At 39.1% G+C, this 15284-nt stretch overlaps 1 long non-coding RNA gene across 1 annotated transcript; it reads right to left on the bottom strand.

Moving 5' to 3' along the window:
- Positions 1-10301: 10301 nt before the first annotated feature.
- LOC145539044 (uncharacterized) lies at positions 10302-14027 on the bottom strand. Its single transcript, XR_014077533.1, has 2 exons — positions 13643-14027; positions 10302-11658 (listed from the first exon to the last, which is right to left on the bottom strand). It is a non-coding gene; the product is annotated as an uncharacterized LOC145539044 (long non-coding RNA).
- Between the last annotated feature and the right edge of the window lie 1257 nt (positions 14028-15284).

The raw sequence follows: 15284 nt of genomic DNA, 5'->3' as shown, positions 1-15284 counted from the left end.
TTTCACATATGATAATATACATGTTTCAATGCTATTCTCTCAGAACCTCCCACCCTCACCTTCTCCCTCAGAGTCCATAAAACTGTTCTATGCATCTGTGTCTCTTATTCTGTCTCGCATATAGGGTTATCGTTACCATCTTTCAAATTCCATATATATGTATTAGTATACTGTATTGGTGTTTTTCTTTCTGGCTTACTTCACTCTGTATAATGGGCTCAAGTTTCATCCATCTCAATAGAACTGATTAAAATGTATTCTTTTTAATGGCTGAGTAATATTCTATTGTGTATATGTACCACAGCTTCCTTATCCATTCACTGCTGGCCATACACACCGAGGAAACCAGAATTGAAAGAGACACCTGTACCCCAATGTTCATTGCAGCACTGAATATGCAATTTGAATAGTAATGCCTACCACTCAGCTGATTATATTGTCTTTAGGAGCATCTTTCTAATTATGCAACAGTAATTCATTCCTTTTTTTTCCTGTATATGAATATACCACAATTAATGTTTCTGTTCTACACTGATGAACATTTGGACTATTTCCTGATTTTCCCTATGATGAATTGTCTGAAATCTGAGCTTTCTTGTGCATGTCTCCTGGCTCACATGTGCATGACAGTTGCTAAGGTATACCTAGCCGTGAAATTGCTGAGTCCTAGGGTACAGTGGAGACTACCAGTTATCCATCCAAATCTGTTCTCCCCACCTTCATGCAAGGTATTCAGATAGACATCTTCTCCAACTTTCCTTTTAGTTGGATGTGGCTGTGCGACTAAGTTTTTCCCAATAAAATCTAAGCAGCTTTCCATCCTGCTACTTTGAGATCAGAGCCTTAAGGCAACAGACATACCACTTCCATGCTCTCAGCTCTCTTCCCTCTAACCCAAATCCATAGATGGTGGTGACCCAACTTCAACTTTGCAGAAAACAACAGAATCCTAGAGGACGGCAGAGCAATGACCTGAAAAAGATCAAAGACCTTGATCAAAGTTGACCATGAGGATCAGAGCTGTCCCACTAATCAGGACTATAAACTTCAAGAATGAAAGGTATCAGAAAAATAAACTTCTTTACCTTTAAGCCATTTTACTGTTAGCATTTTATTGTTAGTTTCTTTATTATAGCAGCCTGTACTTCAATTACTACATAAGGAAGTACATGTTAAACCTCACTGATGCTATACTTCTGCCCGAAATGTTTGAAGCAATTGTTACCCCCATTAACAACATGTGAAAGTTCCTGTTGCTCCACATCAAACCAACCCTGCTATTGTCTGACTGTATTATTTTTGCCTAGTGGTGTGAGAAGTATTATCTTGCTGTTATTTTCACTTGCAAATGAGGTTGTGCATCTTTGCAAATATGACTAGCTCATTCACATTTCCCTTTATCTGAAATGTCTACTTGAATTTTTAGCCCTCTTTAATATTGAGTGCTTTTAATATTATAGTCGAAAATATACAATATAAATTTGCATTTTAATCATTTTCAGTGTATGATTCAGTGATGTTAATTACATTCACAATGTTGTGCATCACCACCATTTCCAAAACCCTTTCATCACCTCAAACAGAAACTTGACCCATTAGACAGTAACTCCCTGCACCTCCTTTCCATACCCCCTGTTAACCTCTAATCTACTTCCTGTCTTTATGAATTTGCCATTTTAGATATTTCATACAAGTGGAATCATACAGTATTTGCCCTTTTGTGTCTGGTGGAAAAATATGGAACACTTCATGAATTTTTGTTTCAAGGGCTATGCTAATTTCTGTGTCATTCCAATTTTAGTTCCAACACACTGTCAAAGCAAGCACTTGGGCACTTTTTAAATGTTTCTTTTTGGTTTGGAGAATTCCTTATGTATTCTATATATGAGTACTTTCTTCATTAAATGGGTTGCAAACATTTTCTCCCAGTGTTTGGCTTAACTGTGTTCATGGTGCTTTTTTGCACTAAAGCTTTTCATATGTAGTCAAATGTACCTTTATTTTCTTTTGTAAATTTGGGCTTTTTGTGTCTTACTTATGAAACCCTACTCTACCCACTGCTCTTCATTAAGGTATTCTATATTTTCTTCAAAAACATTTTTAGAGTTTTACCTTTTATGTTTATTTTTAATCCACTTGAAATTGATTATATTTGGTGTGAGAAAAATATCTAATTTTAATTTTTTCAAATTTCCCAGCATCATCTATAGCATGGTTTATCCCTTCCCCAGTACTTTTTTTTTGACACAGAGTTTTCCATCTATACATTGGTCCTAAATCACTACATCAGTTCCACACTGTTCTATTTATGGTAGCTTTATAATAAGTATGACAAGTTGATCAGGCAAGGCCTCCCATTCTTTTGTCTTCAAAATTGTCTTGGTTGTTCTTGTCTTCTTGCCTTTGAATTTGGGGTCAAACAATCAAATTCTTCAAAAATAGTGTGAATGCTTTTCTTGTGTTTGTATTAAACTTATATTAAAGTCAGGGATAATTGATATCAATTTTCTTATCCATGAAAATTGTGTATCAAACTTATATTAAAGTCAGGGATAATTGATATCAATTTTCTTATCCATGAAAATTGTGTATCTCTCCGGTTACTTAAGTACTCTTTAATAGAGTCATACTTTTTTTCCATACAAGTCTTTTAAAACTTTCTTTAAATTTGTTCTAAAATACCTCCATTTTTGTTGGTATTAAATGCTATGATGTTGAAAATTATTTTTTTGTTGATGTTTAGGAAAGCAGTAAATTTTTTTCTCTTTTTAAAAAACTTTTTATTTTCTATTGAAGTATAGCTGATTAACAATGTTGTGATAGTTTCAGGTGGACAGCAAAGAGTCTCAGTCATACATGTCCATGTATCCATTCTCCCCCAGACTCCCCTCCCATCCAGGCTGCCTCAAAACATTGAGCAGAGTTCCCTGTGCTATATAGTCGGTTCTTGTTGATTATCCATTTTAAATATAGCGATGTGTACATGTTGATCCTAAACTCCCTAACTATCCGTTTCCCTTCATTCTTCCCCCGGCAACCATAAGTTTGTTTTTTAAGTCTGTGAGCCTGTTTCTATTTTGTAGATAAGTTCATTTGTATCATTTCTTTTTAGATTCCACATATAAGGGATGTCATACAATATTTCTCCTTCTTTGACTTACTTCCTCAGCATGGCAATATCTAGGTCCATCCTTGTTAGGAAAGCAGTGGATATTTATATATTGACTTTTTATCAGCAAATTTGCTCATCTCTCATGTTTGGGCTAATGATTTGTTCGTACAGTCTCTTGGGTTTTCTAGATAATCTTACTATTTATGACCTAATATGTTCTTTCTTTCCCCCCCCCTTTCCTTTCTTTATCACTTTAATTTCTTTTTCATGTTTTAGAGTGCTGGCTAGGACCTGCAGTAAAATGTTTAATAGAAACAAAGAGAGCAGTTATCCTTTTCTTTCCCCTAACTTCAAAGAGAATGCTTCTGATATTCGATTATCCAGTGTATTATTTGCTCTGGGGTTTTGTTATATACCATGTTTCAGGTTAGAAAGTTCTTTTCTATTACTTCAATTAAGTATTTTTTAAATTGTGAAAAAGTCCTGAATTTTTATCAGAGGTTTTATGTGTCTGTTGAGATGAGTATATACATTTTGTCTTTTAATCAGTTAATGAAGTAAATAGATTTATCTAAAGTTAGACCATCCTAACAATCCTAGGAAAGCCGAAATTGGTCCTATTAAAAAAAAAAAAAGAATATAGTACATTTCTGGGTTCAGTTTGATAATATTTTATTGCTTGTTTGTGCATTTATTTGGTCCTTTGTTTTCCTGTACTGTTCCTAACATGATTTTAGAAACATCCTTGAATATTTTGAGTAGAGTTCACTGACAAAACCATCTGGATTTAATATTGTTACCTTTTCATTGCATAGATTTTACTGATTCAAGTTATTTATGGTAATGAGTCTACTCAAATATTCTACTTTTTGTGAATTAGATTGCATATGTTATATTTTTTCTATTTCATTCAAGTGGTTCACAGTATTCTCTAAAATGTCAAAGTTTTTTTTTTTTTATACGTATGTCCCTCTTTTCATCCCTAACACTTTATCTCATTACAGATTCCTTGCAAATGAGCTCAATCTTGTCAGAAGCTTTTCCATCTTGTTTCTTTTTTTCAGACAGTGAGCTTTGAGCTATGGTGTCTTGTTAATAATTTCTGTATTTTCCATTCCTGTATATTTATGTGTTTCTCTTTATATTGTGTTTCTTTCCTTTGAGTTAGTCTCAGTTTTATTGCTTTCTTTTTTAGCTTCTTGAGAGAGCTGTTTTACTTAGCAACTTCTACTCTGCTCAACTTTATAATATACCAAGATACAAAGTTACCTTTAAGTATCATTTTAGCTGCATGTCAAAATTCTGAGAGGTCGAGTTTTAATTATCATTCATTTGAAATATTTTTCATTTCCCATTGAGATTTCTTAGTTCAGGGACTTCCCTGGTGCTCCAGTGGTAAAGAATTTGCCTTGCAAGCAGGGGATGTGGGTTCAGTCCCTGGTTAGGGAACCAAGATCTCACATGCTGAGGAGCAACTAAGCCCACACCACAGCTAGACGGTCTGCATGCCACAACTACCAGCCTGGGGGCCCCAACTAGAGCACCCATGCACTGCATCAAAAGTTCTCATGTGATGCAACCAAATAAATTAAAAGAGAGAAAGAGAGCAATTCCTTATTTAAAGGTCATTAAAATGTGTTTCAAAGTTTCTTTTATGATTGATTTCTAATTGAATTACTTTGAGGCCAGATAATGTGATTTGTGGGGCTTCCCAGGTGGTGCTAGTGGTAAAGAACCCACCTGCCAATGCAGGAGATATTAGAGATGCAGGTTCGATCCCTGGGTTTGGAAGATCCGTGGGAGGAGGGCATGGCAACCCACTTCAGTATTCTTGCCTGGAGAATCCCATGGACAGAGGAGCCTGGCGGGCTACGATCCATGGGGTCACAAAGAGTCAGACACGAATGAAGGCATTTATCATGCAGGCACAATGTGATTTGTATGGCCAGTTGTTTGGCCTTTGCTGAGACGTACTTGGTGGCAATTGTTCTATATATACTTAAAAACAACAGGCAATCACTAGTGATTAGATAGGACTGTGTCCATCTCTTTTAAGTTGAGTAGTTATGTTGTCACAGTCTTTCTAATATCAATTTTCCTCTGTTTGATCTATAAATAACCAAATGAAGTTATTTTAAAATCTCTCTCTATAATAGTTGATTTGTCAACTTTTCCTTAAAATTTTGTACTTTTCTTTTAATATAATTTGAGGCCATGCCTTAGGTGCACAAAAGTCCAGAATCCATGTATCTTCCTAAAAAATTATTCATTTTATTATTGTGTAATGCTTCTTTTATTACTAATAATGCTTTTTCCTTATTTTTTTTTTGTTAATCTACCTATAACAGATTTCTAAAATCAATATTTTCCTGGCATTTCCTAGCATATTTTTTTCTTATCCATTTATTTTGAACATTTTTGAACCCTTATTTTTAAGGTGTTTCTTCTAACAATATATAACTGGATTTTCTTCTTAACCAAGCTGATGTTCACCTTTTAAATGAGTTTGTTTCATTTATATTTATTATGCTACAGATACATTTATTATGATTGCTAGTATCCTTGGATTTATTTCCACCAGTTTATTTTATGCTTTATTTATGCCATGCTTCTCTTTCTTATATTAATTTTTATCAGAATATAGTATGCTATGCTTTTCTTTCCTTATTTTTCTTTTTTCCTACTCCCCATTGTTTTAATTAAGTTTCATTATCCCTGCTTTCCCATACTGCTTATCTGGGAAGTTAAGTACCCTTAACATTCTAAAGCATGGCTAACCAGACAAGATCTAAAATTATTCAGTGTCTCTGCCTGCCTCCAAAATGGCACCAGGGTTTTAAAAAAATATTTAGGTTTTTAACTCCCATCTTTGATGCTGTTTATATTCAGTATTTTAGTGTTATCCTGCTTTTATAAACTTCAAACATTTGCCCACATTATTGTTTCTTTCATATTATTTTGCTCTTCTGAGTTCATTTCTTTTATTTGTGAACTATTTCTTTTAGTAGATCTTGGAGATAGTATCTTGGTGGTAAATGCCCTAAACCTTGCTACAAAATGCCTTTATTTTGTGTTCAATTTTGAGCACAACTTGAGCAGATTTTAGGTTGGGCTTTCCTGGTGGCTCAGTGGTAAAGAATCTGCCTTCCAATGCAGGAGATGTGGGTTCCCTGGCTTGGGAAGATCCCCTCAAGGAGGGCATGGCACCCACTCCAGTATTCTTGCCTGGAGAATTGTCTGGGCAGAAGAGCCTGGTGGGCTACAGTCCATGGGGTTGCAAAGAGTTGGACATGACTTTGCGACTGAGCATGCACACAGGATTTTATGTTATACAAAATCTTAGATTCATGGCTGTTTTCTTTCTGTAATTAACATTTTGTTACTGAGAAAACTAATTGTCATGTCTTAAAAGTAACTGTCATTTCTTTCTGATCACTTTTAATGGTTTTTTCTGTCTTCAGTGGCATGAAGTTTCATTATGATTTGTTTAGGCATGAATATTTTTTCTTTATTCTGCTCAAGACTTTCTAAATCTGTGCTTCCTAAATCTGAACAATTTATATCTTCCAACAGTTCTAGAAATTTTTCTATTTTCTCTTAATATTGCTTATACCCCCCCTTACTTCAATTATTTCCTCAAGTATTTTAAGAAGAAGAACTAAAACGCCTCTTGATGAAGGTGAAAGAGGAGAGTGAAAAAGCTGGGTTAAAACTCAACATTCAAAAAATGAAGATCATGGCCTCCGGTCCCATTACTTCATGGCAAATAGACGGGAAAAAAATGGAAACAGTGTCAGACTTTATTTTCTTGGGCTCCAAAATCATTGCAGACAGTGACTGCAACCATGAAATTAAAAGATGCTTGCTCCTTGGAAGAAAAGTTATGACAAATTTAGACAGCATTTTAAAAAGCAGAAACATCACTTTGTTGACAAAGGTTTATCTAGTCCAAGCTGTGGTTTTTCTAGTAGTCATGTATATATGTGAAACTTGGACCATAAAGAAAGCTGAGCACCAAAGAATTGATGCTTTCAGACTGTAGTGCTGGAGAAGACTCTTGAGAGTCCCTTTGACAGCAAGAAGATCAAACCAATTAATCCAAAAGGAAATCAACCCTGAATATTCGTTGGAAGGGCTGATACTGAAGCTGAAGCTCCAATACTTTGGGCACCTGATGCGAAGAGCTGACTCATTGGAAAAGACCCTGATGCTGGGAAAGACTGAGGACAGGAGGAGAAGAGGGCAATAGAGGAAGAGATGGTTGGATGGCATTATCGACTCAATGCACATGAGTCAGAGCAAAATCCAGGAAATAGTGGAGCACAGGGATGTCTGGTGTGCTATAGTCCATGGGGTTGCAAAGGGTCAGACACGACTAACTGAACAACACAACAAAGTATTTTAAAATATATGGCAGCCTTCTCTTTGCATCATCCATATTTCTCAACCTCTTGTAATATCTTAGATTTCTTTACTGTTCTGTATTACATTATAGCCAGTTTCCTCAGATTTAACTTGAAGTTCCTATAAACATCTCCTCAAGCATATTTATTCTCTTAAGACTGTCCATTTAGGTTTTTATTCCAATGTCTGTAAGTTTTTCCTATTCTATGTGCTTCTCTCTCAAATGTATAATTTTTGTAGTGTTTTATTTTAAATATTGACATTTAAGTCTTTCTCTGAAATATCTGTAATTGTTGTCGTTTAGTCGCTAAGCTATGTCCAACTCTTTGTGACCCCATGGACTGCAGCATGCCAGTCTCCCGTGTCCTTTACTAGCTCCCAGAGCTTGCTTTGTCGGCAAAATGATGGCTCTGCTTATAGGTTTGTCATAGCTTTCCTTCCAAGAGCAAGGTTCTTTTAATTTTATGCCTGTAGTCATTGTCTGCAGTGGCTTTTGAGTGCAAAAAAAGAAAAATCTGTCACTGTTTCCATTTTTTCCCCATCTATTTGCCATGAAGTGATGGGACCAGATGCCATGATCTTAGTTTTTTAAATGTTGAGTTTTAAGCCAGCTTTTTCACCCTCCTCTCTGACCCTCATCAAGAGGCTCTTTAGTTCCTCTTCACTTTGTGCTATTAAAGTGGTATCATCTGCATATCTGAGGCTGTTGATATTTCTCTTGGCAATCTTGATTCCAGCTTGTGATTCATAGAGCTTGGCATTTCCCATGATGTACTCTGCGTATAAATTAAATAAGCAGGGAGATAAGGATAAAAATCCTTTCCCAGTTTTGAACCAGTCAGTTATTCTATGTCCAGTTCTAATTGTTGCTTATTGACCTGCATACGGATTTCTCAGGCGAGAGGTAAGGTGGGCTGGTACTCCCATCTCTTTAAGAATTTCCCGCATTTTGTTGTGATCCACACAGTCAAAGGCTTTCACGCAGTCAATGAAGCAGGAGTAGATGTTTTCCTGGAACTCCTTTGCTTTTTCCAAGATCCAACAAACTTTGGCAATTTGATTTCTGGTTCCTCTGCCTCTTCAAAACCCAACTTGTACATCTGGAAGTTCTTGGTTCACGTACTGCTGAAGGGTGTCTTGAAGGATTTTGAGCATAACCTCGCTAGCCCATGAAATCAGTTTTGTTGGCTGAATTTTGCTCATGGTAGATTAATTCATGTGTTCTGTGATTCTGGATTGTGAGTTCACACTTGGCATGGCTTTATTTGTGGGAATCTTACGGAGGGTTTGTGCTTTTTGTCTTTCCTTCTACCAATCCATTCATTAAAAAGTATTGCATATTTCCAATTGAGTTTTTGGCTTGCAAGTTTTGAGATTAAGTAGTAAAATTTAAACTGAAGCCCGTGTGAGTGAAGGCCTATGATATGAGTTCTATGGGGAGGTTATTTTCTCTCACACCCTGAGCCCAGGTTGAGAAGCAAACTTCCTTGTCCTCCTCTCTGACAGAGGATAAACTTTTCTCTCAGTCCATGCTTTCAGTGAAGGTGCTGCAGTCTGAGGCCTCAGCTTTATGCAGTGGTTTCAGTTCTAACTTTGTGTCTTGCATTCATTCAAACTCTTGTTTTCTACTGATGCACATTAAAATTCAAGCCATTAGGTTTCCTGACTGGGGACTAATCCCTACCCAGTCTGCAGTGTAAGCACCCACATTATCACTCTGGATTTCAGTACTTTGTTTCTAGGCTCTTGGGGATACTTCTTATGGACTCTGCAGCACATTGAAAAGAAAATATTTTACATATGATTGGGTTTTTCTAGATGTGTTTAGCAACAATTTTGTGGGTTAACCTATATTATTAATGTGAATGTAAGTTATTCTTTCATGATTTATTTTTTCTTTATGTATGCTATATAATGATATTTTTTAGCCAAAGAGTTTTTAATCAGTATTCAGGTCATTCATATTTGTTATTGGAAGTTATTTCTGTTATTTCCTTTGCATTTGTATTGTTCAACAATAATTTACCTTCCATTTAATAATTTTTCAATTCCTTTAAAAAATATACAAGTTATATTTTATTTTTATCCTCTCCAGTGTTTTTAAAGGTCTATATATGTCTTTAAATTATATTTGTAGAAACACTTAATATTTAAACCTTTTTAAAACTAATTTCAACTATTTTAAGCCAATTTCAGTATTTGTAAGATAAGCATTAAAAAAACCAAAAAGCTTCTGAACCCCTCCTATGTGAACAAGGAATTTCATATAGTTTTTTTCCCCACCTAACATTCCCCTTCTCCTTGATCTTAATACAATTTGAGCTATTAGATTTAGGTTTTTGTAACCTGAATTTTGACAACATTCTGTGTTGAGACTACTTCTGACATTTTAATTAAATTTAAAAGTGGTTTGCAAACATTTAGACTTCTATATTTAGTTGCTTTTACGTCTGCCACCAAATCTCATCTCTGTCGTTTGGAATATATTTTCAAGTAACTTTTTTTCCAAACTGCTGCAAATTTTCTGAGATTTTAAAATGTAACTGAAAATGTCTGTTGCTCTCAGTCTGCTGGAAATATATTATCCGTGTCACAAATTTTTCGCTCCTCAAAGTCTACAGATCTGGCTCCATTTTCTTTTGGAATTCAGTGTTATGAAGTTAATGATATTTATCCCAACTATAGGCAATTTAGTCTCTTTTTCTATGTGTCTGTTTGTGTGTGTCCTCGGGTGGATGTAAGATTTCTTTAAAATATCCATATGGTTCAAAAACATCACTGACATGTGAGTATCAGGTCTTTATTCAGCTAAGAAAAGTTTTGTTTTTTTATAGCCTTGCAATTACTTTGATGACATTTGTACTGCTATTTCTTTTAGGAACTCTAAACTCTTTCCGGAATGCTCCTGGGGACTCTTTATAGTTCCCATTCCCTTGCAAGTATGAACACAATTTTACATATGTTGGTCCTCCATCTTCTGTCTTCCATATGTTTTGTATTCTTTTTCAGTGTTTTTCCTTTTCTGTCCATTTTGCATGCGTTCTTGGAAAGATTCCCCAGTTTGTCTTCCACACCACCTATTCAATGCTCAGCAGGAACAAATCTATTCTTTCCTGACACACATGTGTAGAGTTTAATTCTGCCCTGCATTTTTATTTCCTTAAAACCCTGTTCTCTCTTTCTCCTCCCTTCTCTCATTTGGTTGCCTTTTTTTCTTAGTCTGTTTTCTTGTCAGCTTCTTCCTTAGCCATGGAATTTGTCTTCATGCATACCAAGAAGCTTCCTGAATTGTCTCTTGGCTGGGCAGAATATCATTTTTAAAGTGATGCTCCCCTTCTGGGTCTTGGAGGTACCATCCCTGCTCCTTGCCTTGCAGTATTTCCTACAGGTCCCTGGGCTCTCTTGACCCCTTTTCACTCCTCCCTGAGAAGGGAAGACCCATAGTCCTGTTTTATGCTAGGCAGGAGGAGTGGATTGGCCTTGGGCTCTCCTTCTCCTTAACTGAATCATCTTTTTAGACCTACATCTAGAGGATGAGGCTTCATCTGCCAAACTGAAGTGGCATCCTTGCCTAAATACCATGTTGATTCTCTAGTGTTCTGACCTGATACGTCACAGGAAAAACTACACTCAGTCGATGCACTGCTCCCACAATTATTACCATGTCTGCTGCAGCCTCTTGACTCTTCATCCCCTCTGGAATGCATTGTGTCTCCATCAGCTCATCTGTTTGCACAGTTGTCTTGCTTGCTTTCAGACTCTCTTGGGTATAAGAAGACCTTAGGGGAGGGAGGAGGATGACTCAGGGAAACTGTTCTTCATTTGCTTTGGAGCTGAATCGGTAATGGTAATGGATATTTACTCCATTCTCTGGTTAGTAGAGATCCTGGGTGTCTGAGTCAGGTATTGACAGAATAGGAATTACCACATATCTTCCTACCTATTTCTTTAAAGCAAGTTCTCTCTATAGAAGAGAATTTGGCATGTGTCATACATGCGCTTGATAGGTTTTTCCCCATCCAGCTTCATTGGCCTTATAAGGATTGTCAGTTCCTTCTACATCCTGGCAATTAGGTTGTCAGTTTTCATTCACCTGGTTACCCTGAGTCTTCATATTTGTCTGTATTTGCTGAGGCATTTTCCTGAGAAATAAGGAGAAGCTTTGTTGGAAGCTACTAGCCAGAGGCCATTTTGTACAGAAAGTCCCACAATGCATTTCAGTGTCTGTCTTCCCAGGAAGACCCTGAGATCCTTAAAGGGGGGCTTGGGTCACAGACATCACCGGGTCCCTAGCACCTTGTTGGTCACCAACATGGAATTCCTGCTCAATAAACACGAAAAGTTTTGTTCTTTGCCTATTATCCATTGTTAAAATGCCTTACATAACCCATGCATGATCCACCTGCTTCTCCAAAAAGAATTTATGAAAATGTGTCTTGCAGCTTAAGAATCTAATTAAAAGTAGCTTGGGTCATAGACTGTGTAACAAAACCTTTCGTTTGTGCAGTTAAATAATGCTTAGAAAGAAAATGATGGGATAAAGGAGCAACTTAAGATCTCATGTACAAGACACACATATGATCATTCTCAGACTCGTTACTATTTACCTATGCTCCCACTACTAAGTAGAATGAAGAAACCAGGCTAAAACTACAGCAAAAGGGGTACAGGTTGGAGGTGAGCAGAAATTTTATAGTAGAGTAGCTTCATAATGTATAGAAGGGAAGTTGTGCAGTTGCTTTCACTAGAAATGCTTTTCAATCTTTTAGACACAAAACTGTTTAGAGGTGGGGGTGACCTAGTTAGTGGTCCCCAAACCTTCCACCCAGAAGGGCCTCTGAGTCCTAGCAAAAGGGTCAAGTCACCCTTGGGTGCCTGAGAGTGCTCAGCTGCTGGCTTAGAGGCAAACATCTGTCACTTTGAAGGAGTGATTTAGTGATATCAAATAGAGGGGTGATTAATCAAGAAAACAAGTGAGCATTTGACATGAGAGAGAAAAAAAACCAGCCTAGGAGATGCTTTGGGGAAAATGGGCACCCAGGCTTGGAATCCCAAGCAATGGTGCTTTCAGGGATATTTACAGAGCATAATGTGTTGCAGGAGAGATCAATCTGCTGAACGGCTAAATTAATATTTAACTTGCTCAGGAAAAGTCAATCCCCTGGGCTATTAGGGAAATTAGCAAAAGCCCTAAACTGAAGCTGTTTTTACCTGAGCCACCAGCGTGCTCTAGAAGTCATCAGTGTCATTTCTTCATACCCTTGTGAACTGATGTGCCCATCCCCACCCCAATCTAATTCTCTCCTCTCACCCCTCTTACTTTTCCTCTGCCTCCTTCTCTTCTTGTCGTAGAACCCTTCCTTTAAACAAAACCTGATATAGATGCCCAGTAAAACAAAAGACTGTCTGAACAGAGGTGAGGTCTGAAGCCCCATCCTCTGACTGCTTCCGTACTTCCCCACCTGCATGTCCCCTGAGAGATCCTTGGAGCACAGCTTGAAACTCCTAGACAGTGGCCACCAAGCCTCTCTGAGCAGCAGAACCCATCAGGGTGTGGACTGTAAAAAACATCTGTGGTTCTACCTCATTCCTACCTACTTAAAATCCTCAGGGTGAGCCGTAGGGGCCAGAAGATATTAGGTTGGTGATCCTTGTGATCTTGGCATGGGTTCGGAGTGCCTGGCACAGTTCTTGACATTCCTGTACTTGTGATGTCCCAGGGTCCTCCCAGGAGGGAGGTTTGCTGTTGGATAATGCCTTCAGCCAGGTCTGGAAGAGCCACTCTGTACCCACACAAGGATATGTAGCAAAAGACTGTGAGTGAGAGAGACAGTTAAGGGACACTAAGGCTTCCTGAGAGAGGTTGGCTTTGGGAAGAAGTTGAAGGCAGGAAATTTATTTCATTTCAGTTTGCACAAAAACATCTGGTACAATGCCTGTATGCAGCTCACTAAACACCTGTTCTCACTACCCACCATCACCCTTTAGCTGGTACCTTGCTGACTCTCCAGTCTTTCCCGTTACCTGACACCTCTTTCCTCTTTATGGTCATCCTTCTCCACTACTCCATAAGCTCTCTCAGAACAGGGCCTGTGTCTGCATCCCTACAGCCTTGAGCAGACCTACCTGGATAGTAGTCATTACCCAGTAAATTTCCCTGGCATAAGTGGATGAGTGCATGCTAGCCAGATGCAAAGGAAGGAAAGCCTGGGCTGTGTTTAGGGAATCAAGCTGGTTGAACAGCCCAGCCCACAGGGAGGCTGGTGGAGTCTGGGCTGAGACGGCAGATTCCAGGGAGCTTGTAGAGGAGTCTGGATGCCAGCCCAAAGTGGTCAGTCTTTCTTTAGCAGACAATGAGGAGCCATTAGGTTTCTGCTACTGAGAAGAGATAAGATCAAGCTTGGCTTGAGGAGAACTGGTTTGGCAGCAGAAGCTTTGGGGAAGGGAGGGGTTGGAAGCTGGGTGGCCAAGGCATTGGGCTGGCACTAGGACAGGCTCATGGGCTTGGGACAAGGGAGCAAGCAGAGGGGACTCTGCCTGATATGTCTCTCCTAAGACTGTGATGTAACAAAGGACAAAAAGGAGTCTGAGACTCATCTATCTGTTCATCCACAGGGGGAGGGCTGGAGGCAGAAGAGCAGATGAAGCTGCTGAGGAACTCAGCAAGCAGAGGTTCCAAGGATGGAGCCTGGTCAGGGGAACCTCTTTGACAACTGAAAAGGGAACAGTAAGAAGTGCTAAGACAGGTAGGGGGAAACTGGGCACCATGGAAACTGAGGCAAGAGCTCCAGGAGAACTGGTCCCTAATGTCAGGAGTGCTGAGGGCTTAGGAAGACTATGGGTAATGCACTTAGGAGTGCATTCTTCCTGGGATGATGGCTTCAGAGATGTTGGGACGTACTTGGTGCAGTGTGACAGGGCAGAGGACAGCTGGCACGGTGTTGAGGAGGAGGAGGGAGAGAAGGCCGATGCCAAGGCAGCTGGGATGGAGGGTAGTGGAGAGGGAGATAGCCTGAGTCAGAGAAGGGAAGCAAAACAATGTCAGAATGGAGATAGGAATCTGGCTAGGACTGAGCGGGGGCAGTCCCAGCAGAGAAGAGACTAAACATTTCAGGGCGGGAACTTGATTTGGCAATGCTGTAAGAGGAGAACAGGGAGCATGGAAGAGGCCACCACATTTGCCCACTGTCAAGTCATTGACAAATCTGGGTCATTGACAAATCTGGGAAAGGCTTGGTGGGAAAGAGGCGACTGTTGGGGGGAGGGGTGACCTAACAGGTCGTCCCTGATCCTAAAGGAGGAGACCATTATCAGGTTTGGAGAGGGGGTGGTACAGTGAGGACACTTCTCCTGCATAGCGTTACAGCCTCAGGGCAGGTCCTTGATCTTAAACCATCCGGCTAAAGAAAGCAGAGCTGGGGAAGCTGGGCTAGGGAGAATCACTCCTGTCTCCAATGCCCTGTCCCCCTCTGCAGTCCTTCTAGCCCTTCCCCCACAGTACGGGTGCCTTCCCCTGCCCACTACCTTGTAGAACCCTCCACTGTCCCTATTGCATTACGCCCCTCTAGGGGGTTATGTGACCACTGGTCATTCCCACCTGACCTGTTTTCTGGGATTGGGGTCCTCAGTGGATGTTCACAGAACACATGGGGAAGTGAGAAGTAAAGGAAGTCAGAGACTTCTTGGGGAGGAGAGCAGCAGGGAGCTGGATAGGAAGCATATCTGTTGCCCTGCACACCGGGCTGATGCCCCCAGATTCTCTGAACCG

This window comes from Giraffa tippelskirchi, chromosome 2 (genome assembly GCF_054371585.1).
Source record: "Giraffa tippelskirchi isolate mGirTip1 chromosome 2, T2T-mGirTip1v1.2.pri, whole genome shotgun sequence".
Lineage (NCBI taxonomy): Eukaryota > Metazoa > Chordata > Mammalia > Artiodactyla > Giraffidae > Giraffa > Giraffa tippelskirchi.
Note: the sequence above shows the minus strand (reverse complement) of the source record. Positions and strands in the feature narration are given on the sequence as shown.